General features: G+C 41.3%; 1 long non-coding RNA gene across 1 annotated transcript in view; it reads left to right on the top strand.

Moving 5' to 3' along the window:
• The first annotated feature begins 11,111 nt into the window (after positions 1 to 11,111).
• LOC119519404 overlaps positions 11,112 to 26,744 on the top strand; it is a 39,121-nt gene continuing 23,488 nt past the window's right edge. Inside the window, exons 1-2 of the long non-coding RNA XR_005214016.1 lie at positions 11,112 to 11,148; positions 15,695 to 15,811. This is a non-coding gene — a long non-coding RNA (uncharacterized LOC119519404). The remainder of the gene's footprint in view (positions 11,149 to 15,694; positions 15,812 to 26,744) is intronic.

Below are 26,744 nucleotides of genomic sequence, written 5' to 3'. Positions count from 1 at the left end.
TATTATTGTCACCCCCATTTTATAGATAAGGAAACTAAGGATAGGAGAGGTGAAGTGGCTTACTTAAGGTCACACAATTAATAGGTAGTGGATGGAACTTGAACCTGTGTCTGCTTGACTTCAAAGCCTGGAAAAGAGAGAGAAGTTAGAGGAAGAATTGGTGAAATTAGCGGCAGATCAACAATGTTAAAGATAGTGATAACAGCAATAGTCATATGATGGTAGTAGCTAACACATAAAGGCACTGTCCTAAGAGCTTCATGTGGTAACTAATTTAATTCTCTAAACAACCCTATGAGGCAGACACCTTCATCACCCCCATTTTACAGAAGAGGAAACTGAGGCACAGAGATTAAGTAATTTAAGGCCACATAGTGAAGATTCAAACCCAAGCATGACCATATTCTCCTCCCTCTCAGATTAACATTAACAATGACCTGGAATTACTTTATCCTTTACTTGCTTGCTTAGCAAGTCTGCCTTCCCCACTAGAATGGAAACTCACTCAAGAGGGATCTTTGTCTTCTTGACTGCTATATTCCAGGGCCCATTGCATTGCCTGGCCTCTAACTTGGCACTCAGTGTGCTTTTTTGAAAGTGAATGGATAAAGGGATAGTGGCTGGGAAAAGGAATTAGAGAGGAAGTTGTACTCAAGGAGGAAGACACGACACAACAGAGCTGTGAGCAAAAGTATGCAGTAGAGTGTTTCCTAAAATAACATATCCGAGGTGAAAGGAACCATGGTCAGCAATTAATCCACCAAACTATTTATAGGAGAGGAAACTGAGGCCCAAGGTCATATCAAATAGGAGTGACAGGGTCCAAGCTAGGCTTTCTGGCCTAGAAGGCTACACCTTTTCCACTCAGTCACGTTGCCAGCTTCCCTGCCTCCAAGGGCCAGCCTCATTCCATCCACAAAACTTGCTTCGAGTTTATCCTTCAGTGGGGACTGTCTGAGGCTGCAGTATGGAACCCTTTCCAACAACAACTGCCCTTGTGGAATATCTGTAGCCAGGCTAGTGATGGTGAGACCTGGGGGTGGGGCTGGGGGCTGATGGAAGGGGTAAACTTCTCATTTTCATAGCTGGGCAGAGAGAAGGGAGAATGACGAGGCCCGTAAGTATCACATGCCAAGGGTTTCATTTCCTTCCAAATAATTCCTTCAAGCTGTATAAACTTTCTGCCTGAAAAATAAATGAGTCCCCCCCTTAAAGTAAACATTTATGCATCCCTGTCCCTGTGTTCACTGCCCAGGAATGAGGCTCACCCATTCCTGTGCCCAGAAAACCTGCAACCTCGTATTTTCCCCCACAACCCTCGGCAACCACTATTCCTCAACCGCACATCCCAGGTTCAAATCAAAGAAAAAGGGTGCACATGTGGAGTACATAATAACACATTGGTGTGTGAGCAGGGGTTCATCTCCAGGAATTCTGAACCCAAGCCACAATTCTAACCCGAAAGTCAGATAGGGCCCATCATTTCTAATAGAACAGCTGTCTATTTGATGGTTTCTTGAGTGGGGTTAAAATGACTGGGCAATAAGAGAAATGAAGAAAAAAAAATTGCCCGTTGATGTTAACTGTTTGTTCATCCAGCATTAATTGAAGCACGGTTACATGGCAGGTGCTGGGCAATGTTACAACCCATTTGGGAAACTGCAATTTCATTGTTCACGTGGTGAGATCAACACAGCCCTGATCTAATAGCTAGTGACAACACCACCACGAGTTCCCATCTGAGGAGCACCCTCCCACTGTAGCCTCCCAAATGCCCTCGAGGAAGATGGTGTCATTGTTCTTGTCATTGATGTTTATCACCAGTGTTGCAGAGGAGAAAAACCAAATTCCAGGAAGTGCTTTTATGTTAAGGAAACTGTATAACTTGATTTAGCAAATCTTTTGTATTGTTTGTTGATATGAAGTGTTCAGAGGAAAAAAGGATTTTGTCCTTTACAAAACTAAAATGAAGAAGACCTTTTAACTTATTCATTTATGTTTATTAATTCATTCACTTACTCAACAGACATGTATGGCATGCTTTCTGTACACCAAACAATGGGGTCATTATTCATTACTCTTTTTCCTGCTTTTCCTTCCTTCCTTCTTCCTTCCTCCGTTTCTTCCTTCTCTCCCTCCTTCCTTCCTTCCCTCTCTTCCTTCCTCCTTCTTTTCCTCCTCTCTCCTTCCCCACTTTCCTTCCTTCTGTACTTACAAACCCCAGTGTTTTTAACTCTACCCGCCCAACTTTCAACAGATTCCCTAGGAATGCTGAGATGCACACCCCAAATCTTTCCTAACTGGTTTGTGGATTCCCTCAGAAACAGACCCTGGGATGAGGTTCCAAGTGGACAGTTTCTTTAGGAGGGGATTACAAGGAAACAGCAGCAGGAGGGTGGGAAAGTGAGATAGGGAAGGAAGTCAATCAGTGGTGGGGTCCTTGGGCAGCCGGGGCTCCGTCCCACTGGGGATGGCTGGGAGCAGTATGGGAAGTATGCCTTGGAGTTATCCCCAGTGAGTGAGGTGGTTGGGGTGTGTATCCGGAACCATCAGTCCCCTGGCCTGCTGCCTCCCCACACATTCTGGCTGGCTTTGTGGTGGGCTGAGTGCTTCAGGTAGAGGTTTGCAGGTATTGGCGGTAAGCAGTCTCCAGTGAGCGGAAGTAGTGCTTCAAGGATCTGGAAGACCAGCAACGGTGCCTGCTACGCTCACTAAGGTCTATCTGTAGACCCTCCAGGAGGCCGGAAGGAGGTGGGGGTGTTCCTGCATTTACCCAGACAGATCCTTCTGGTTCTGAGCTCCCTCTGCTCTGGGTCCTTCCCTCTGCATCCTCTGAACTATGGTCCACAGGTGCTCTCAGAGCCCTGATGTCCCCCGAGCTGCACCATCACGCAGTTACTGCTCCTCGCTGCCGTGCACACCTGTGCTCAAGCCAATATCACTGTGTCCCACTTGGGCCAGCCTAGCTATGGCCTGATGCCAGACAGCTTTGGACATGCAGTGACTGTCCCATGTGCAGCCTTGTGACCCCAATGATCACTTCTCTCACAGTGTCACTTGTCTAATGATCTTTTCCTGCAGTCCTTATGATTCCCAGTGATTCTAATGGTGGCCGCCACGTACAGGACCAATCTGCAGAATCCAGTACCCCATCCTCCAACTATAGTGAGTGGCCCAAGGAGTGGACGCACAACCTGATGGGCTCTTCCTTGGAATTTTATACAGACACTGACTTGTCATTGCTAGTTGAGAGAATGTCAAATTGGAGCCATCTGTAACCACACTTAGCCCTCCTCCGTCACCTGGAAAACGCACATTTGAAGAAGATGGGGATAAGCCAACTCCAGAGAGAAGCTAAGCTGAACGAGGAGGGACATTCCTCCATGTCCTCAGCAGAATCCCTGGATCCCAGGTCTGCAACCAGTCCTTGCTTCAATTTCCTGGCAACATGAGCCAATAAATACCTACTTTTGCCTAAGCTAATTAGTATTTGGGTTTCTTTCACTTACTGCCAAGGGTACTGACAAGTAGAGACTTGAGAAAAAATGCCTTTTTTTCTTGTATCCTTTTAGATGGCATGTCACTGCAGCCAAATCTTGACTTTAGTCATCTAATTATTTTGTATTTATCACCTAGCAGAGTGACTCGGGCTACTAGTGACCTTTATCTTTTATTTTCACCAGTAGTGTCTCCTTCCAAGGACATGCTGGCATTATAGATAAAGGGAGACTGAGTCAGGGAGTGTGCAAGTCCCACTTCACATTCTACCCATGACCTCTGCTGCCCTTCCAACGTGCAGGCCCTGCGGGAAACACATCAGTCTCCTTCCTCATGCAGAGGAACTTGATGTCCCCTTGAAAATCTGGCCTCTCTTGCTTGCCTCCCCTACCCGAATCTATTGGACATGCCTGTACATACCTCAATCCAGTTTTTATTAATAACAGTGACTTTCATTTATTGAGGGCTTACAGTGTCTCAGTTACTTAAATCCTTCACATAGGATATTTCAGTTCATCATCATAAAATCCCATGACATAAGTAATAATATTACTTACATCTTAGTGATGAGAAACATAAAACTGAAAGGTTATATATCCAAGTTCAACTAGTAAGAGGCAAAGCCAGGCAGGGTGACTGCAGAGTTCCTCACACTTTTTCTTTATTTTTACCTTTTTAACTTTTATCATGATAATTTTCAAGCATATACAAAAGTAGAAAGAATAATATCATGAACCCCAGGTACCAATCACCCAGGATCAACTATTATCTCCATCTTAGAAGTGTATTTTTATCTATTTCTCTCACTTTGTTATAAAGAGTATGAAAAAGGAAACTCCAGATATCTTACCATTTCACCCGTAAATTCAATTCTGTAAATATCTGTAATATTAGCACCCTAACAAAATTAAAAATCATTCCTTCATGCCATTAAAACATTTTTAATGCTGTTTTTATTAAGGTATAATTTACATTCAGTAGAACTTACCCTTTTTAGTGTAGAGTTCTTAAGTTTGGACAAAAGCATATACTCATGTAACCACCACTGTGACGAAAGTATAGGACATTTCCATCACCCCCCAAATTCCCTCATGTGCCTCTGTAGTCAAGCTCTCTCCTTAGCTCCAGCTCCTGGCAACCACTGGTCTATTTCCTGTCCCTATAGTTTTGCCTTTTCTAGAATTCCATATAAATGGGATCATGTATTACATAGTCTTTTGGGTCTGGCTTCTTTCACTTAGCGTACTGGCTTGTGGATTGACCCGTGATGTTGCGTGTAGTTTGTTTCTTTTCATGATTGGTGAGAATTCAGGTATGGATGCTCCACAGATCATTCACCCATTTGTCTGTTGAGGACATCTAGGTAGTCTCTATTTTGGCAATTATGAATAAAGCCACTATAAACGTTCACCTGTGGTCTTTTTTTTTTTTTTTTTTAACAACAAGTTTTACTAAAACCACTAATGGATATTTTAAAAATATACAGGAATCTGTATCAAGTGCTAGGGAATAAACAATAAACATAATGGTTTATAGGGCTCTGACATATATGATGTTAAACAGCTTTCCATTTGTCTCATTAAATCTGTCTTTTATCCAGTTTAGGCAAAGATGATAGCAAGATATGACATCTGTCATACAAGTGGGTTCATAAAATGGGAGTGGCTGTACTTCTGAATCTTGTTTACATCATCTTCTGTGCATATTGTATAATACATAGAAGGCCTGGTTTTACTTCTTTTTTTTTTTTTTTTTTTTTTTACAATCCCTGACACCTTCATTAGCACACACACAAAAATAACAAGAATAATAATTAGAGTGAAAAAGAGCAATTGAAGTAAAAAAGAACACTGGGTACCTTTGTCTGTTTGTTTCCTTCCCCTATTTTTCTACTCATCCATCCATAAACTAGACAAAGTGGAGTGTGGTCCTTATGGCTTTCCCAATCCCATTGTCACCCCTCATGAGCTACATTTTTATACAACTGTCTTCGAGATTCATGGGTTCTGGGTTGTAGTTTGATAGTTTCAGGTATCCACCACCAGCTACCCCAATTCTTTAGAACCTAAAAAGGGTTGTCTAAAGTGTGCGTAAGAGTGCCCACCAGAGTGACCTCTTGGCTCCTTTTGGAATCTCTCTGCCACTGAAGCTTATTTCATTTCCTTTCACATCCCCCTTTTGGTCAAGAAGATGTTCTCCGTCCCACGATGCCAGGTCTGCATTCCTCCCCGGGAGTCATATTCCACATTGCCAGGGAGATTCACTCCCCTGGGTGTCTGATCCCACGTAGGGGGGAGGGCAGTGATTTCACCTTTCAAGTTGGCTTAGCCAGAGAGAGAGGGCCACATCTGAGCAACAAAGAGGCATTCGGGAGGAGGCTCTTAGGCACAATTACAGGGAGGCCTAGCCTCTCCTTTGCAGCAACCGTCTTCCCAAGGGTAAAACCTATGTTAGAGGGCTCAACCCATCAAACCACCAGTCCCCTATGTCTGTGGTCATGTTAGCAACCATCGAGGTGGGGTAGGCCAATACCCCTGCATTTGGTTTTACTTCTTAAGAGGTTACCAGCTGATGGTTCCAAGTTTACAAGAAAAACACACATGGAAACCTTGTCTGTGCAACTAGTTGTCATTAATAGAAATATGACATATTCATATGCTAAACAGGTTATAAAGAAGTAGCATATTATATGCAATTAAAATAGAGAAAAAAATTAAGTCAGATCCTTCTGGGAATAAATGTGTAAGTGTTTAAAAATTTCATAGTAAACAAATATCTAAGTGAGGATTTTTCCCATATTTCCAAATAAGATAATGTTGCTAATGTTGAACATATCTTATAATGAACTTTTACGTTTGTTCTTTTTTTGTAAATAGAGTTGTAATTACTGAGTTGCAGACCCTATCTTTTCAAAACCCTCAGCTCTTAACACAGACGTCTCTCTGGGATGGGTTGCGACAATTTGGCACACTAAGGCAGTGTCACCCAGGACAATACCTGGGAGGGAAAGCATGATCTCTCCACAGCCTCCCCCACTTTTTTTTTTCTTTTTCTTTTCTTTTTTCTTTTAGCTTGACGTTTTAATGTCAAAATATAAAGTCTTGTAGGGTCTTAAAATAATCCTTTCACAACGTAAGGCAGCTTTATGCTGTAAAAACATTAGTTCTTTGTCCAAAGTTATGTTTTTCTGTCCTCATCTGCTGTTACCAGCTGTCAGCATCTTCTTTAGAGATCAGATTTTTCGGCGTAAGTACACCTGCACATGCTCTTTGGCTGTCCAGGTATGGTTTACGGCCTAAATGTGTAACACCATCCAACAAGAGCTCCACTGTTGTTTCACAGGTCGCAACCTGCTGAGCCAGTCCTGTTGTTCTCTGCGCATTTCCGCAGATCTCGCAGTCATTCTTGTCACAGGTCTCCCAGCACCGATCACCTTGGCTGCAGCACTTTGAATGGGGAAGGGATGCCCAGGTTAAGGGGAACATGGAGCAGCGGAGAGCCACATGCATTTGGTGGGGAGGGTTTATAACCATAGTGTGGGGAAGGCGTAGATCTGGCACTGCATGTGTCTGGCAGAGCCCGTCCTTGCCCCCACGCCGTTCCGGGTGGTCTTAAGGGTGGCCCTCGGTGGTCTGGGCTCCTCCCCACACCCCCGGCACCTGCGAATGGCCACCAGGAGCAGGAGCGGGAGGGCGAGTGCGGGCCCAGGGCTAGGAGGCAGCCCCTGGCCCAGGTCCCAGCCTCCTTCCGTGCTGCGTGGGCCACGCTGGACGCCACAGCCTTTGCAGGCTTTTGCGTGGACATAGGTTTTCATTTCTTCTCTTAGATAAATATGTAGGGATGGGGTTGCTGGTTTGTAGGTAAGTGTATGTTTAACTCTGTGAGACTCTGCCAAACTGTTTTCCAAAGTGGTGGAAGGTTCTGGATCTCACTATCAGCTAATACCGAAACCATGTTCAATCTTTTCTTTCCTAAAATATCTTTTTTATATAGTTGGCTTGAAGCAGAATTAAGAAAATGACCACACATGGTAAGTGGTTGCTATGTCGATTAGGTCAACAATCTTTTGGTCAGCAATCACCCCCAATCCCCATTCCCTGCCACCCTTTTTCATGTCATGTGTTTATTTAAGAAACCAAGTCATTTATCCTAGGGTTTCCTGCATTCTGGATTAGGCTGATTTTACACCTGCGTGTTGTCATATAGTCTGTTCCTCCACCCCACCCCCCCAATTCCTTATAACTTGTAGTTAGCACTTAAAGCTTGATTAGGCTCAAATTTAATTTATTTTTTGGCAAGGATGCTTCATAGGTGTTGTGTGTGCTTTCCGTTGATTGCATCAAGAGGCTCCTAGGATCTGGGGGTGAAAGCCTGAGTCGTCTGTTATTATGTTCACTGACAAGTTTTCCTCGGATCATTTTATCAGTCATTGGCAGTTGCTGCCTAGATCCATTATTACATTAGCAGTTGCAAAATGATGATTTTCCTTCATCTATCATTTCTTCTTTATTTATAAAATAGCATCCTTTTATGAAGAAGAACTTTCCCTCCATGTCTGTTTATTTACCATGAAATATAGGTGGTATAGGGGCGGCAGGATAAATGCATGGTTCTCCCCTCCCCTCTCTCCAGTTTTTGGACAAAATTCAAATTATTTTTCCTAGGGTTCTTGAGTCCTATTCAAGTGGAGGTGTGGCCAGGCCCTTGTTGGAGTGCCCCTTGGCACCCCTGGCAGTTCAGGAGGCTTTGTCTGCCAAGGCGGGCCAAGAATGGCTGTGGGGCTCTTGTCTCACTCTAACCCTATGCCCATCTCGTCTGAGTCTCACCTTTGACCCTGCTGCAGGTGCGTCTTCACTTTCCCCAGCCCGTGATTTGGGTGACAATTGGGACTTTTCATTTTCAAATGATAGTCACTCAACTTCATCTCCTTTAAGCCAAAGAGGTACTCCTTTGGCTCATGTGATTAGGAACTCGTGAGTAGAGATTTGGTTCCTCTCTCTTATCTCCTTATTTCCTGGCTCTGCTTGCCTCTAGGTTGGCTTTGTTCTAGGGCAGGCTCTCCTTGTACAGGAGGCCCCAGGAGTTCTTACATAGCCTGTGATTTTATAGGCTCCTTAATGTCCAAAGACCTGTTGTGGGTAAAAAGAACACTCAATGATACTTGAGTTTACTGGATGTTCAATTAATTAAAATCATGGAATTTTGTAGTTGAATATTCTTTTGTAATGAGCTTTATCAAATGAATTACTATTCAGATGCTGTAGGTACCCCTCTCACGCTCCTTGCTGCTCACCATCACCACAGTCTCTGATGGATTTTTACCCCCACATGCTCAGGGCTCTCTCCAGGGCTTTCTCTGATGCAGCTATGTGCTGGCCAGAAGTGCTGGGGAGATGGCACCCCAGAAGGAACCCTCAACCAATGCCAACCAGGATTTGGAGGATCAGTTCCCCAGTACATTACCCCTCAGGTGGGTCAATGACTTGGAAGTGTGTCCCACACAGCTTCCCAGAAGTCAAGTGAGACTGAGCCCAAATTGCCCATGAAGGTAACCTGCTCATTCACAGATCCTGTACTGACGTCCTTCCTTTCCCTGCCTCACTTCCCCTCTTTGCTTGTGGTATTTCCTGGGGTCACCAGGAAATCAACTAAATGCCCCCAATCCTTGTTCCTGACTCAAGAAGAAACTATCCTATGATAAATTGCAAATTTAATATATGAGCTCGTTTTTGTTTCTAAACCTTATTTGAACAAAGCAAACAAGATATACAAATTAGGAAAACTACCACTTCTAATATTAGTACTGTAACCTGGATTTATTACTGTGACATTTATTTATTTATTTTTAAAATCTTCATTTTATTGAGATATATTCACATACCATGCAGTCATACAAAACAAATCGTACATTCGATTGTTCACAGTACCATTACATAGTTGTACATTCATCACCTAAATCAATCCCTGACACCTTCATTGGCACCCACACAAAAATAATAAGAATAATAAAGTGAAAAAGAGCAATTGAAGTAAAAAAGAACACTGGGTACCTTTGTCTGTTTGTTTGTTTGTTTCCTTCCCCTGTTTTTCTACTCATCCATCCATAAACTAGACAAAGTGGAGTGTGGTCCTTATGGCTTTCCCAATCCCATTGTCACCCCTCATAAGCTACATTTTTATACAATTGTCTTCGAGATTCATGGGTTCTGGGTTGTAGTTTGATAGTTACAGGTATCCACCACCAGCTACCCCAATTCTTTAGAACCTAAAAAGGGTTGTCTAAAGTGTGCATAAGAGGGCCCACCAGAGTGACCTCTCGGCTCCTTTTGGAATCTCGCTGCCACTGAAGCTTATTTCATTTCCTTTCACATCCCCCTTTTGGTCAAGAAGATGTTCTCCGTCCCACGATGCCAGGTCTGCATTCCTGCCCGGGAGTCATATTCCACGTTGCCAGGGAGATTCATTCCCCTGGGTGTCTGATCCCACGTAGGGGGGAGGGCAGTGATTTCACCTTTCAAGTTGGCTTAGCTAGAGAGAGAGGGCCACATCTGAGCAACAAAGAGGCATTCGGGAGCAGGCTCTTAGGCACAATTACAGGGAGGCCTAGCCTCTCCTTTGCAGCAACCGTCTTCCCAAGGGTAAAACCTATGTTAGAGGGCTCAACCCATCAAACCACCAGTCCCCTATGTCTGTGGTCATGTTAGCAACCATCGAGGTGGGGTAGGCCAATACCCCTGCATTCTCCACAGGCTCCTCAAGGGGGCACTACATAATTTTTTCCTTGTTTTTTTTAACTTTTTTTTTCTTTTTAAAATCAACTGTATGAAAAAAAAAATAAAAAAAAAAAATACAATAAAAGAACATTTCAAAGATACCATAACAAGGGAGTAAGAAAAAGACAACTAACCTAAGATAACTGCTTTACTTCCAACCTGTTCCTACTTTACCCCAAGAAAGTTACCTAATATAGCAACATTTCTGTGAACTTGTTCCTACTATATCCATCAGAAATTAACAGACCACAGTGTGACATTTATTTTTATTTCTTCCTGACTGATGATTTTACCTGCTTAGTCTCAGGAATCAGACTGACTTTCTCTGACTTCCCACAGATGAAGATCAGGTGTTGGCTGAAAACTGAGGACCAGAGACATGAGACTTGGAAAAATTTCCTGAAACTTCTACCCATTTGGACAGCCCCCCTCTGCCCTTTAGAATTGCTTCTGGTACTTTATATGGAGAGATGTCTGAATTCTTGGCTCCAACCAAATCAGATAAGTTTGACTCTTTTGTAATCAAGGATAAACCCATGTTGCAATTGCTTTTTTAGAGTGGGGCCTTGGTTAAATCAGTGGTGCTCAACCCAGGTGATTTTGTGTCTTAGGGGACTCTTGGTAATATCTGGAGAGATTTTTGGTTGTCACAGTGGAGGTGGGGTGCATATAGTGGGTGGAGAACAGGGATGCTGCTAAACATCCTACGATATATAAGACACCTTCCCACAACAAAGAATTATCCAGCCCCAAATATCAACAATGCCAAGGTTGAGAAACCCTGAAGTAAACAAAATCTTTGGTCAATTTTGTTCATGAAAACCACTTTTCTTTCTCTGTCCACCATTGAGAGCTGCAGGCTGCCTTCTCTCAGAAGGTAAGAAACTCTGTCTCCAATCATCCATATCATGTCAATACTTCCAGACACCCTCTGGCCGTTTACCCACCTTTGGATTGATCTTTAGTGGACAGTTTCATCAGAATCACCTTGAGTGTGGTTCTCAAAAGAAAAAGCCAATTCTGTTAAAGAAGGAGGCAAGGAAAGGCAGCAGAAAGGGATTCTTGTCTGCATCGGGCAGGTGGGAAAGCCAAAGCTCGGAGGTAAATCACCTGCTCAGCATCTCACAGTTCTCACTTAGTAGAGCTGCTTTTCCATCCTTCTGGCTTTCTTCTACTCCATTCTGTTCCTTGAGTTTCTGATTCTTTCTCTGGCAGAGTTTGCTAAGTTGATGTGGAAGGAATGGCTGCCTGACCCTTCTACAGTCCTCCAGCTATGCATTAAAGGACGTGGAAGATGGACCCCAGTGCATTTTACTTCATGATGGGGCCATGGGCAGTGACTCACAAGGAGCTGACAAGGGTAATCGTCTGAGATGCCTCCGTCTGTGATGTCATGCTACTCATGTGCAGCCTTAATGATAAAATCTTGCAAATGGTTCAGTGTGTCAAATAGGACTGTTATTGGCAAGGCAAGGCAGAAGGACTTCAACTCTGTCCAGAACTAACAAAATGCCTTGCTATCTGTTTTAGGTTGCTGAAATGCGATATACCAACATGGGTTGGCTTTTAATAATAGGAATTTATTAGTTCACAAGCTTACAGTTCTGAGGCTGTGAAAAATGTCCAAATCAAGGCATCTTCAGGCAATGCTTTCTCCCCGAAGACAGGCTGCAGCAGTCCTGGTCTCCTCTGTCCGGTGGCAAGGCACATGGCAGTGTCTGCTGGTCTCTCCCTTCTCTTGCAGGTTTTGTTGCTTTCTGTGGTTTTCTCTCTGTGCTTCTGTGGCTTTCTCGCTCATCTATGTCTTTCTCTCTTTGTCTGAACTTCATTCGCTTGTAAAGGACTCCAGTAACAGGAATAAGAGCCATCCTAAATGAGGTGCGTACATCTTAACGTAAGATCCTACTCACTAAAAGATCCTGCATACAGTGGGTCCACACACACAGGAATAGATTAGCTTTAAGAACATACTTTTCTGGGGTCTATACAGCTTCAAACCACCCCACTATCCATAAGACATAGTATATTAGTTAACCTCACTGACTGTACATGCGTTCTCCTTCTAGACCCTCAGAGCTGAGGGGATTATCTCTCTCAGAAAGCTCTTTGCAGACAGGGGCCTTATCTCATTTTATGCTGTGTGTATGCACCCTAGTATATTTTGGACACTGTGAATACTACTATTAAATACAAATGTATATTATTACTAATGATTTTACTTACACGTTACTTTTATTGTTTTATTACATAAGTAATATTGCTTCGATGCAAAAATTTAGAAACATTGGATACTCATAAGAATATAATAAAAATTTAGCCATAATCTAGCAACCCAGAAATAAGGACTATTTACGTTTTGTTGTGGCTTGGAGCTATGTACCTCAGAGAAACCTGTTCTTAAACTTAATCCATTCCTGTGCGTGTGAACCCATGGTAAATAAGACCTTTTGATGAGGTTGCTTCAGTTGGGGTGTGGCCCAACTGACTCAGCATGGCTCTTAATCCTATTGGTCTTTCAGGGAAAGCAACAGAGAGAGAGGGAGAAAGCCACAAAGGGAGCAGCCAGAAGCTGAAAGTCAACAGAACACAAAAGCGAAGGGACAGGCAGGAGAGGCCACTGTGTGCATTGTCATGTGACAGAGGTGCCGGGGACCAAGGATCACTGGCAGCCAGCCCCGGAACACCAATCTTTGTGAAGAAAGCATTGCTTTGATGGTGCCTTGATTTGGACATCTCCCAGCCTCAAAATCCTGAGCCAATATATTCCCATTGTTTCTGCCAACCTATTGCATGGTATTTGCTTTAGCAATGAGAAAATGAAAACAACCTCCTTCTAGGTGTTACATATATACATATATTTTCTATTCTTTAATAATGTATATATGTGATTTCTATTTTTTAATAATTTCAAATTACACAAATAATATGCAAATCTATTATTGTAAAAATTAACCATTATGATCTTCCTTCCTCATTACTCCTTCACTTCTTATATCTCCCTCCTCTTTCCAAAGGGTATTAGTGTCACCAGTTTGGAGAGCATCCTGACAGACCTTTTGCTATACATTTATACACACATATATGTACTATGTATATTTATAAAACTAGGATCATGCTCTGCATGCAGCTTTGTAAACTGTTCTTTTCTCTTACCATTATAGACATCTTTTCATGATTTTAATATACATATACATACAACAGGGGTTATCAAACTGTACTCCATGAACCAGCAGCATCTGTATCTCCTGGGAACTTGTTAAAAATCAGAACTAATGCATCCCTGGTCTACAGCATCATTTGAATGTCTAAAGGGCAGATCCTCTTGTAGTCGTACCATAATTCATTTAAGCCTTTGCTTACTGATAATTGTTGCTACATTTTTTTTTTAGTTCAGGAGAGGGAGCTATTATAAACAATCCTGTGATAAACATTCTTGGGTACATCCACAATAATTACTTTAGGATACATTTTTAAAGTGCAGTTTCTAGGTCGCAGGGTAAAAAAAATCTTTAGCTAAGTGTTGTCAAATTACTCTTCTGAAAGGCATTATGTTCTCCAACCATCAGAGTATGAAAATGCCTCTTTGGAATAGAGTGTACTAGGAGTTGTAAGATTCTTTTAAAAATTAATATACAATTAATGTTAAAATTGTTTTAAATTTTAAATATAATATGGGCCCATTAAAATATTTAGAAAATAAAAATTAAATAAATGAAACTAGTCCATTATCCCACCAACCTGAGATAAGTACTGTTAACATTTTGGTATGTGTATTTCCAGGCTTTTTTTTCTATGCATATATACTCATATAAAGATTTATATAATATAATAATATGATGGAGTCTTAGTTCCCCAGGCTACTAAGATAAATGCTACCTAATGGGTTAGCTTTACAACATGAATTTATTGGTTCATAGTTTCAGAGTCTGGAAGCTTGCTTTTTTCTAGAGTCATAAGCTTTCTGGCTGGCAATCCTTGGGATCCTTAGCTTTCCTGTCACATGGCAATGTCCTCTCTTTTTTTTTCTGGGTTCTATTGATTCTGGCTTCTCGCTACTCCATGTGGCTTTCTCTTAAAAAGCTCCCAGTATACCAGAAACTAGCAAAAAAAGAAAAAGAAAAAAAGCCCCCAATAACAGGATTAAGACTCAACCTCATTCAGTTGGACCACACCTTAACTAAAAATAACATCTTCAAAAGGTCCTACTTACAAGGGGCTCACACCCACAGGAATGGATTAAGAACATGTTTTTTTGTTTGTTTGTTTGTTTTTTCCTGGAGTACATAATTCAGCCTACCACAGATAGGATCAGCAAAAATGGGGTCATACATTATATACTTACTTTGTTTCGTTTTGTTTTTCCCACTTAACCATATATGGAGGATATATTCTTAACTAATTCCTGTTCTGGCCCGTGTTGATTCATAGAATACTGTATCTAAACTCACTTCCCTAGGCTCTTGGCCCCTAAGTTTGTAAGCTTGAGGTGTTATTAGGGACCTAGTAGATAGTCCGTAAATATTCCAGAATCTGATAGGATCTTGAAATTGAAAGGAACTCTGGTAGATTATAAAAATGGCCACAAAATTTTCCCCTCCCAGCATCTATGCCCTTGCAATGGAATAGTGAACATCTCCCCATCAATTAGTAGAATCTATCTTGGCCACGTGATTGTTTGGCCAATGGGATGTTAGCAAACATGGTGCATGAAGAGGTCTGAAAAGTTGTATGTTGGTGCTTGCTCTCCTACTACACTTCGAACCCTAGATCACCATATGAACAAAACTGAGCTGGCCTGTTGTGAGAGGAGAGGCCCTGTGGAAGAGAACCAAGGTGTCCCAGGTGATAGTCAGCCCACAGACCACCCAGCAGTTGGTTTCAGAGACATGAGTGAGCCCAGCCAAGATCAGCTAAGCCTGACCCAGACCAGGCTGTGCAGCTGAGCCCAGCCCATATCACTGACATACAGAATCACGAGCTCAATAAATGACTTGTTTTAAGCCACAAAGTTTTGGGATGATTTGTTATGCAGTAGAAGTTACTGGTACAGGATCCTTGAGGTCAGCAAGTCTTGTGGAGACTTGGGAACTCAAGGCCAGCAAACTTAGTGCTGTTCTAAACCTTTCATGATGGGTCGAAGGGTGTTATTTGGCCAGGGACCTCTGTAATGTCCAAAAGCCCTATTTCCAGAGAAGGGCAAAAACCCAGCCATCTTGAATTCCTAGAGGATCCTGATACTAATAGAAATCCATCAGGAGAAAACAGAACTTTGCCAACTAAGGAGTGAATCATCATAGAAGAAAAAGATCTTGAAAGGCTCATGTTTAAATCTTGTTTTTGAAACTTGCTCTTGGTTCCTGCTTCAATGACCACCCAGAGCAATGCAAAGATAAGGGATAACTGTGTCTTTCTTGTGCTTCTAGAAGAGCTGGAGGTGGTTCCAGACCCCCAAGGTGGGTGGAGGTGTACCTCATCCTCTTTTTTGGCTTCTTGCCCTAAGAATGAATGGCTCAGAGTCTGCTCCTGAGGAACCTCTCCAGGTAGGTGTTATTTCGATTAAATGTTACTGATACAAATATATATAGAAATAAATGCATGTTTGTGTTTATATATTCTGTGACTCCCCTGTTTTTCTCTAACTTGAATGTTTTATGTGTTTAACCTACATTTATAACATTTTCCAAGATCATCTTGGGTGGAGACCCAGGCATTTGAAACAGGGAAATTCAAAATAAAAGGAATGCCAGAAAACCATAGAAGCCTCAACATACTTTATTTTTAATTCTTATAAGTCTCCTTTCTCTGTGATGGCCAGCTGGAGTCTGCAATAGAGTAAATGAGCAAGAATGACTTGATCTTTATTCTGGGATTTTTGTTAAGGCTGGTCCTAAATGGACTTTCATCCCCTCTCTTGGAACTACCCAAAACCTCTTTTTGCTGTGAACTTTCTATTTTTAAATTACAGAGTCCTCTCTTATTCAGCTGCCCCAGTTTACTGTCAGTCTCTTTACTATTGGTCTGTTGAGATCTTCTATTTCTTCTTGAGTCAGTGTGGGTAGCTTGTATGTTTTCTAGGAATTTGTCCATTTTACCTGGGTAATCTAATGTGTTGGCGTATAGTTGTATCCTCTTATAATCCTTTTTATTTCTGTGGGGTTGGTGGTAATGTCTCCCCTTTCATTTCTGATTTTAATAATTTGTGTCCTTTCTCTTTTTTTCTTCAGCAGTCTGGCCAAAGGTTTGTCGATTTCATCGATATTTGCAAAGAAACAACTTTTGGTTTTGTTGTTTTATTTTATTTTTTATTCTCTATTGTTTTTTAATTCTCTATTCCATTTATCTCCTCTCTAGTCTTTGTTATTTCATTCCTTCTGCTCGCATTGGGTTTAGTTCACTCTTCTTTTCTTGGATGCTCCAGTTTTGAGATTAGGTCTCTGATTTGAAATGGGATTCCCCATTTTTAGGAATTCAAATGCCCCCTATACTCCCTATGAAATAGATTTTCACCTCCTCCTTGGTGCTCTATTGTTGACTTCGTGCAGGTTTGCCCAAGGCTGCTTTGACTTAATTATTTCTTACACTGCCTTATCTCTAAAGGCTGCTGCTTCCTGCAGTGCTGGGAGGGTGAGCCCAAGACCATTTCCTGGTTCAGTCTTTCAGGCTTCAACTGATAGATTGGCAGTGATCTGTGGGCACCCCAGTATGTGCACAGGGGTACTCTGCACCCCTGGAAGAGTGCCAGGGACCCAAAATGGGAGCACAGGCTGGCTCTACCCATGTCAGGGAGGGATGGGGGAGGGGCTGGAAGGGCTCCAGGAGCTCTGACTGCCGTTTTCTTGATTCAGCACTTGCCCAGTTACTGCAGTCCTTCAACTGTTTTCAAAGTTTTAAGGTAGATGGCTTTGCTAGTTTTTGCTAGTTGTTCAAAGATTCTGTGGGGGAATGGCACCATGGAGCAACTTATCCCCCCATCTTGGTCCAGGAGTCTCCAGAATTTTTTTTTTTATTAGAGTGGTTGTAGGTTTACTGAAAAATCCTGCAGAAAGTACACAGTTCTCATATAATCACCCCTTTGCTCCTCCCCCAGTTTGCCCTATTATTAATATTTTACATTGGTATGGTTATTTTGTTACAGTTGTTGAAAAGATATTATAATTATACCATTAACTAGAGTCCATAGTTAAAATTATGGTTCATTCTTTGTGTTGTACAGTTCTATGGATTTTTAAAAAACTTTATTCTGATGACATATATACAACATAAATTTTCCCGTTTTATCCACTTTCTGATATACACCTCACTGGTATTAATTATAGTCACAATGTTATATTATGCCACCATTATCACCATCCATTACCAAAACTTTTCCATCATCCCAAACAGAAACTCTGTACCAATTAAGCACTAATTCCCCATTCCCCACATCTGGCCCCTGGTAACCAAAATTCTAGTTTCTGATCCTATGAATTTACATATTCTACTTATTTCATATAAGTGAGATCATACAATATTTATCCTTTTGGGTCTGGCTTATTTCATTTAACACGACGTCTTTAAGGTTCATTCATGTTATGGCATGTACCAGAACTTCATTCCTTTTAACGACTGAGTAGTATTCCATATACACACCACTTTTTTTTTTCCCATTCATTCATTGATGAATACTTGGGTTGTTTCTACCTTTTGGCTATAGTGAATAATGCTGCTATGAACAACACTGTACAAGTATCTCTCGGAGTCCCTGCTTTCAGTTCTTGTTTAAGCATTCAGTAATTCTATGTTTAACTTTCTGAGGAACTGCCAAACTGTTTTCCATGGTGGCTAAACTACTTCACATTCCTACCAACAATGTATGAGGGTTCCAGTTTCTTTACATCCTCATCACCAGTTATTTTCCTTCTCTTTTTTTTTTTTTAAATAATAACAATCCTAGTGGGTGATGAAGTGGTATGTCATTGTAGTTTTGATTTACATTTCTCTAGTGGCTAATGATGTTGAGCATCTTTTCATGTGCTTATTGGCCATTGGTGTATCTTCTTTGGAGAAGTGTCTATTCAAGTCCTTTGCTCATTTTTTAACTGGGTTGTTTTTTTTTTGTTGCTGATTTGTACTAGTTCTTTATATATTCTTAATATTAAACCCTTATCAGATATATGATTTCCATATATTTTTCCTCATTCTGTAGGTTGTCCTGTGGTGCTTTTTTTTTTTTTTTTAACCACAACAAACATTTATTTTCTCATACAATTTCTGTGGCTTGGGAATTCAGGACCAGCTTAGCTGAGTGTTTCCAGCTCAGGGCATCTTATGGGGTTACCGCCAAGATGTCAGCTGGAAGAATGTAGCATCCAAAGGCTCGGCTGTGGCTCAGGAGCCACTTCCAGGATGGCTCCTGATGTGAGTGGCAAGTTGGTGCCTCTGGTGTCTTTTAACATGTTCCTCTGTCCCCCCGCATTTCCTGTAAACTGGTAGTTAGGCCTAGGGCATGATCACATTCAAGTTCAATTTTTGTTATTATTATTATTGCAAAACTACTTCATAGGGGATGTCCTGTTCTTCCATCGGGAGGTAAAGAACACCTGCTTGTGTTTCTCTTGGGATGTTAGCAGCCGCGGATGGTCACTGCCAAAATCCGTGAATCCGTTAGGGTTACAAAATGGTGTTCTTCTCATTTTATCGTTCCTTCTTTGTTTACTGGCTGGAATACTTTTCTGGAGAGAAACTTCATGTACTCTACCTTTTTATTACCCTGATGTACCAATCTTATAGGAGACACAAGATAAATGCTTAATTCTTTCCTTTTATTTTCCAATTTTCAAAATACTGAATTGGTTTCTTAGCATCCCCCCAAAGTAACCAGCGTTATTTTTCATTATTTTTCATTACTGTTATGAACTCATGGATGCAAATGTAGTTGATGTATTCAATACATTATCCTTATTTATGCTTAAATTGCCTTGTCTTTAGCTAGATGGTGTCTGGCGATGGATTGCCTGAGTTCAAATCTCAGCTTTGTCCTTTATTAGATGTGTCATCTTAGGCAAGCTATGTGACTTATCTGTGCCTCTATTTCCTCACTGGTAAAGTGGGGATAATAAATAGAACCCATATTATCAAATTCACTGAAGGATCAAATAAGTTAATCTGTGTAGGGCACTTAGAACAGTGCCTGACACAGTAATATAAATAACAGAAGTGTTTGTTGTTAATGTCATAGGGCCCCAAGTGGTGTCTCATTGTTTTAAGTTACATTTTATAATTATTAGTGAGGATGAGTGTAATGGTCTACCAATCAGAAATTGGAGTGGCTATGTTTCAGAAAATCATAATATCCAATCTTGTACACACACACACACACAAAGGGGGAAGAAGAAGAAATCACAACTCTAGAAAAATATGCATTACTGAAAAAAAAAAAGGCGAAAGGAAGTGGCAGCATGTCAATGGTTGTCATCTCTGGGTATGATGGTTTGGAACTGTATGTGCCCCAGACGATCATGTTCTTAAAGCTAATTCATTCCTGTGGGCGTGGACCTATTGTAAGTAGCGCATTTTGATAAGGTTACTTCAGTTAAGGCGTGGCCCAGGATGGGTCTTCATCCTCTTACTGGAGTCCTTTATAAGAGAATGAAATTCAGACAAGGAGAGAGAAAGCCATGGAAGCAAGCAGCTGAAAGCAACGAAACCCAGAAGAGAAGGGAGAGACCAGCAGATGCCTCCACGTACTGTGCCTTGTGACAGAGGAGTCAGGATTGCTGGCAGCCAGTTTTCGGGGAGAAAGCATTGCCAGGTGATGCCTTGATTTGATCATTTTTCCCAGCTTGGAAACCATAAGCTTGAGAGCTAATACATTTCCATAGTTAAAGCCAGTGCATTTTACAGTGTTTGCTTTGGGCGGCTTTTGAAACTAGAACAGTGGGTACTGGGGACGCGTCTTTCTTCATAATGCAATAAAGCAGTATCTAGACTCAGATTGCTAAAAGAAAGTTCAGAGTCTCCAGTCTGTTTCCCTGTTGGGAAGAGAAGATGGGGGGAGATGGGGGTGGCTGGGCCCCCCCAGACGTGAAAAGCTGTTGCAGTCTGTAGGTGGTTCTCTCCAGCTAAGAGTTGGTTGTTTCTCGATTGTGATTTTGCAGCTGCGAGATGTGGAAGGCAAGGCAGGGGTATTGGGCTGTGTGTCTCCACTTGTGTGCCTGCCTTGAGAAATTCTGCCTCTCTTATTGACTACCGATTGCCTAGGGTCTGCTTGCCCATATGGGGGACAGCCCCGCTTTGGCCAGGAAGGCACTTCTGAAAACACACTCTATAAGTATAAACTAATGAAGACTCAAGCCTCTCCACCAGCCTGGAGAGTTGTTTTTGCCTGTCCGCAGAGAGCAGGTGGGTGGCAGAGAACACCAGTCTCTCCCTTTCCAGAACATTCCAGTCTTCTCATGCAGCACAACCTACAGAAATAAGTTGGGGTATCCTTCCAACGTATTCTTATTTAGGGCTTGTTTTTCTTTTTCTTTTTTTAAAATTTTAGTCACGTACCAAGGAAAGTTCTAACATCGCAGGACTTGTGATCACAGGACATTCATCTAGCACGGTACCTGGTGGCAAGTAGATGCATGACAAGTATTTGTCAAGTGTTGCTGAATTGGCAATTGGATTTTTTTTAATTCATTTTTATTGAGATATAGTCACATACCATGCAGTCATACAAAGAGTACATTCGGTTGTTTACAGTACCATTATATAGTTATGTGTTCATCAACAAAATTAATTTTTGAACATTTTCATTACCACATACACACAAATAAGAAGAATAAAAATTAAAGTGAAAAAGAACAATTGAAGTAAAAAAGAACACTGGGTGCCTTTTTTGTTGTTGTTGTTTTTGCCTAAATGAATATTAATTGACGTTAGCCCTCCAAATTATTCAAACCGTCTTTTATGATTCAAATTCTAGCTGTCCCTCTTTCTCATTTTGGGATTTCCAATAGGTGACATAACCTCTCTGGATGTAGTTTCCTCACCTATAGGATGGTTATGAATATGTTTATTTCATAGCGTTGCTTCAAGGATTAATTGATTAACATGTATAACACATGTATCCTGGCATGGTACATGACATACATTAGATGCTGGATAAATGATAGTATTAACTACCAGTTATTGAGTGCTTCCTGTTTGCCATGTGATTAACACATGCTCTCAATTAATCCTCACAGCAGCCCTGGGTGGCAGCTATTGTACTAAAATAGTGCCATCATGGAGAAGAGAAAAACAAAGACTCAAAGAGGGCAAATTACTTGCTCAAGATCACATAGAGGGTTGCACAAAGCCAGGATGAGAAAACAGACCTTTATGCATCTGAGAGTTTAGTAAGTAAGTAGTTGTCTACCTGAGGTGTCCCCCTACCCTACAGCTACACTTTGGTCTAAGCAGGAATACCTGATGGTCAATTAAAAACCAAATCTCTCACTGAAACTTTAAAAAAATCCGACCTCCCTGTTCTGTCACCCAGAGGTCCCCACCAGTTACATGTGCTATGCAATGAACTCACACAGAAGTTTCTATAAGATTTTTTACGAGCTGTGGCCTAGACAGCCCCCCAAGTTCCGTGATTGGCCAGGGGGTGCTTACTGCTGCATAAGACCGAGTCGGGATACTGTTACAGCTGCTTGAGCTTCCTTCTTCACGTTCTACTGCTGGATGCCTGCCAACCACCAGATACCAGAGCGAGCAAGCTGGGAGAACAGCAAAATAATCACAGCAACTCAGGGCACCTAGATTTTCTTCAATTTCAAGATCTAATCCAATTAGATCAAGGCTTTTGATTAGCTACTTCAGATCACTGGGGGCCCGGCTCTGAGGGTGGCCGTGGTCCTAACCTGCCCTGGACAAGGACGACGGAAGAGAACTTCAGGAAAGTAGGCTTCCTCAGCGCTCCAGAGGACAGTAGGGGGGATGCATTTTCTGGGCAGAACAAGAAAGCACAGCTTTGGGGAGCCTTGGAAGAAGCTTCTGGTGCCCCTCCTGGCCCCTCCCTCATCCCTTCTCCTGGGCACGTGGGAGTCAGCCAGCTCCCCTTAGTTGGTCCCTGGCCTTGTTCTGGCTGGGAAGGACTGACTTTGGAAGGTGTGCCCCTTCTCCCAGAATTTGTCCTCCAGACAAAAGCAGCTTGGGGCAATGAAAGCAGTCTAAGAGATGAATGAGGCTGACAGCCAGGGGCAAAGGCTTACCTGTTTTAACACTGTAGTGGAACACCCAGGAGAACGTTGGTCCCCTGGGAAGTAGAGGGGGCTTTCAAACTCCTGTAAACGGGAACTTGGAAGGCCGCTGGCAGGCACAAGCCCAGGACAAGAGGCAGCCCCGAGAAGACAGGGAGGACCCTGTACTCTATCTACATTTGCCTTCCTGATAGGAGGGCTGACACTCAAGACAATCTCAGTCTTACCACTAGCTGGTTACATGCTCAAGAAACATATCTCAGAGAATAAATTCTAGAGCTAATGTTTTAAAATATTAAAATGCAAGGTGTGTAACAAAAGATTACGAGACAAACAAAAACAGGAAATGATGGCCCATCCAAAGGAAGAGGATAAAAATCCAGAAAACATCAATGAAGAAGATCAGACTGTGGGCATACTGAACAAAAACTATAAAAAAGTAATCTTCAATATGCTTAAGGGGATGAAGGAAAATACAGAGAAAGAACTAAAGCATATCAAGAAGACAATGACTGAGCCATACAAGACTCTCAGTGTTTAGATAGAAATTTAAAAAAAGAACCAAATAAAACTACTGGAGTTGAAGACCAGAATAACTGAAATGAAAAATTTCCAGGAGGGTTTGAAAAGCAGATTGAGCTGGCAGAAGAATCAGCAAACTTGAACACAAGACAATTGAAATGATTCAGGATGAGGAGCAGAAAGAAAAAAAAAAGAAGAAAAAAAGTGAAAATAGCCTAAGAGACCTATGAGATACCAGCAAGCATACCAATATACTCATTATGGGGGCCCCAAAAGGAGAAGAAAGTAAGGGTCAGAGGGAACATTCAAAGAAATAATGACAGAAAACTTCCCAGACTTAGCAAAAGATGTGAATATGCACATCTAGGAAGTCCAAACGGCAGAGATTGGCTGAATGGATTAAAAAAACATGGCCCAACTATATAGTGTTTAAAAAAGACTCACGTTAAATCCAGATGTAAGTCAACTGAAAGTGAAAGGATGAAAAAAAAAATACCAGGCAAGTAGTAGGCAAAAGAAAGCTGGGGCAGCTATGCTAATAACAGATAAAATAGACTTTAAGTAAAAAGCAGTTGTGAGGGACAAAGTTAGTCATTATATACTGAAAAAGGGATCAATTCAAGAAGAAGTCATAACAATTATAAATACATATACAGCTAACAGCAGAGCCCCAAAACATATGGAGCAAATAGTGACATTTGAAGGGGGAAACTTTCAATAATGGATAGAACATCTAGTCAGAAGATCAATAAGGAAATACAAGACCTCAGCAATGCTCTAAACCATCTAGACCTAACAGACATATATTGATCACTTCACCCAACACTTTCTTCTCAAGTGCACATGGATCATTTTCCAGGATAGACCTTTTCTTAAATCACAAAACAAGTCTCAATAAATTAAAAAATTAACTCGTACAAAAATCAATTCCAAATGGATCATAGACCTAAATATAAGAACTAGAACTGTAAAACTAGAAGAAAACGTAGGGAAACGTCTTCAGGACCTTGTGTTAGGCAATGGCTTCTTACACTTTACACTCCAAAAACACAAGCAGCAAAAAATAGGTAAATGGGACCTCAACAAAATTTAAATCTTTTGTGCCTCAAAGGACTTTATCATGAAAGTAAAATAACAGCCTACACAATAGGAGAAAATATTTGAAAACCACATATTTGATAAGGGTTTAATATCCAGAATATGTAAAGAAATCCTTTAACTCAACAACCAAAAGACAAACAACCCAGTTTAAAATGAGCAAAAGACTTGGATAGACATTTCTCCAAAGAAGACATATAAATGGCCAAAAAGCATATGGAAAGATGCTCAACATCATTAGCCACTGGGGAATTGCAAATCAAAACCACAGGGAGATACTGTTTCTCACCCACTAGAATGGCTGCTATTAAAAAAAAAAAAATGGAAAATAGCAAGTGTTGGAGAGGATGTGGAGAAATAGGAGCACTTGCTTATTGCTGGTGGGAGTGTAAAATGGTGAAGCCACTGTGGAAGACAGTTTGGTAATTCCTCAGAAAGCTAAGTATAGAAGTACCGTAGGACCCAGCAATCCCACGACTAGGTATATATTCAAAAGAATTGAAAGCATGGGCTTGGACAGATGTTTGCACACCGACATTTGTAGTGACATTGTTTACAATTGCCAAAAGAAGGAGGCAACTGAAGTGTCCATCAACCAATGAATGGATAAACAAAATGCGGCATGTACATACAATGGAATATTATTCAGCTGTAAAAAGGAATGAAGTTCTGATACATGTGACACGGATGGACCTTGAAGACTTCATGTTGAGTGAAATAAGCCAGACACAAAAGGACAAATATTGTATGCTCTCACTGATATGAGATAATTAGAATACACAAACTCATAGAGTCAGAATCTAGAATATAGGTTACCAGGGGACAGGGTGTGGGTAGAGAATAGGGAGTTAAGGCTTAAAATGTATAGAGTTTCTATTTGGGACAGTGAAAAAGCTTTGGTAATGGAGGGTGGTGATGGTAGCACAAATGTTGCGAATGTAGTTAACACCACTGAATCATATATTTGATTGTGGTTAAAAGGGGGAAATAGAATAAAAACTTTTTAAAAAAATCCATGGAACTGTACAATACAAGCAGTGAACCCTAACTTAAGCTACAGACTACAGTTAATAATACAGTTATTAAAATGTGCTGCTATTAATTGTAACAAATGTACCACACCAGTGCTAGCTGTTAATAATAGGGTAGTATAGGGGAATCTTATTTTGTGCAATTCTCTAATAAAGAAGTATTCAGCATTTACAAAATAATACTGGTAGGCATTTGACAGTCCTGGTGGAGCAACTAAATAAGTACAGAGATATTCAAACAGAGAAAAAAAGAGGCAATTATTAACCTCAGGAAAAATGAAAAAAAAAAAAAAAAAAAAAAACCAAGAAAGAAGCATAATTAGAAAATACTATTTATCTCAAGTGTGAAGAAAATTTATGGAGTCATAAAAATGTGAGCATTGAATAGGGAGGAGGGGGATAGAAGGGAGCTACATTCTCGTCTACCATAAGAAGGAATTAATGGATAATGATTAAAATTGATAAAAAAGTAATGGTATGAACATATTATTTAGCTATATGCAGAAAATGGTTGCTTCTGGGGAATGGAATGAGGTTAGAAAACATTGGAACAGGGTTGGCTGTTTTTAATATGTAAACACTTTACTACCCTTCGAGTTTTCAGAATTACATGCATGCATTCCTTTGGTTAAATAAAAAATTTCTTAAAAGTATCCCTCTGGCTCCTGGTGGAGAATGTGCAATTAGGCGGATAAAAGTGGAAGAAGGCATTTAGGGGCCTACTGTCCTCTCCCAGGCTAGAGGTGAAGCTAGTGGGGATGATGGTGAAGTAGAGAAATTCAAGAGATATTTGAAAGTGGAACTGATGTGACTTGACCTGATTCAGCCATCGTTTTCTGTAACATTCTGCTCTATCATGCTTATATTCTATCCCCATACACCCAAAGAAACAACCCTGGCAGAATGCCAGATCCAAGTTGGTTTTATTGTTTTGTTCTCAAACCCAGTGGCTGGATGTTTATTCCAGTGTATACTCTTGGGGCGGGGGTGGGGAGAAGCCAATGAGGCTCAGATCCCTTTCCTATGAAGCCAACCTTTGATAATTCATCAGAGGATTAACTGATTGTGAATTAATTATCAGAATTCATATGAGCAAAGCCAGTAGGATTTGGAGGTTTATCTTATCTAAAGTGCTACCATAACAGATGCAGCTTTCTCTGTGATCTGGTCTCGCAGCCCCGTGTAACCTGTCCTCCAGAGAAGGGTTTCTCAGCCTCAGTATTATCAACATTTGGGGCTGGATAATTCTTTGCAATGAGGGTCGTCTTGTGCACTGTAGGATGTTTAGCCGCATGCCTGGCCTCTGTCCACTAGGGGCCAGTAGCTCTGCCCTCCTCTCTCACTTGTGACATCCACAGATGTCTCCAGACATCGCCAAATGGCCCAGGGAGGCAGAATCACCCTTGGTTGAGACTCACTGCTCTACAGCAATGATCGTAATTGAAATTCTATATATATTTCTGGGATTCTTTATTTAATGCCTGGCTTTCCTACTAGAATGTAAGTTCCATGTGGCAGTAACTTTTTTTTCCCTCCTGTTTGAGTCAGAGCACCACTAAACCATTTGCTCTTACCAAGCTCAATCTCAGCTAGGATTCCCTTATGTC

Source organism: Choloepus didactylus, chromosome 23 (assembly GCF_015220235.1).
Source record: "Choloepus didactylus isolate mChoDid1 chromosome 23, mChoDid1.pri, whole genome shotgun sequence".
Lineage (NCBI taxonomy): Eukaryota > Metazoa > Chordata > Mammalia > Pilosa > Megalonychidae > Choloepus > Choloepus didactylus.
Note: the sequence above shows the minus strand (reverse complement) of the source record. Positions and strands in the feature narration are given on the sequence as shown.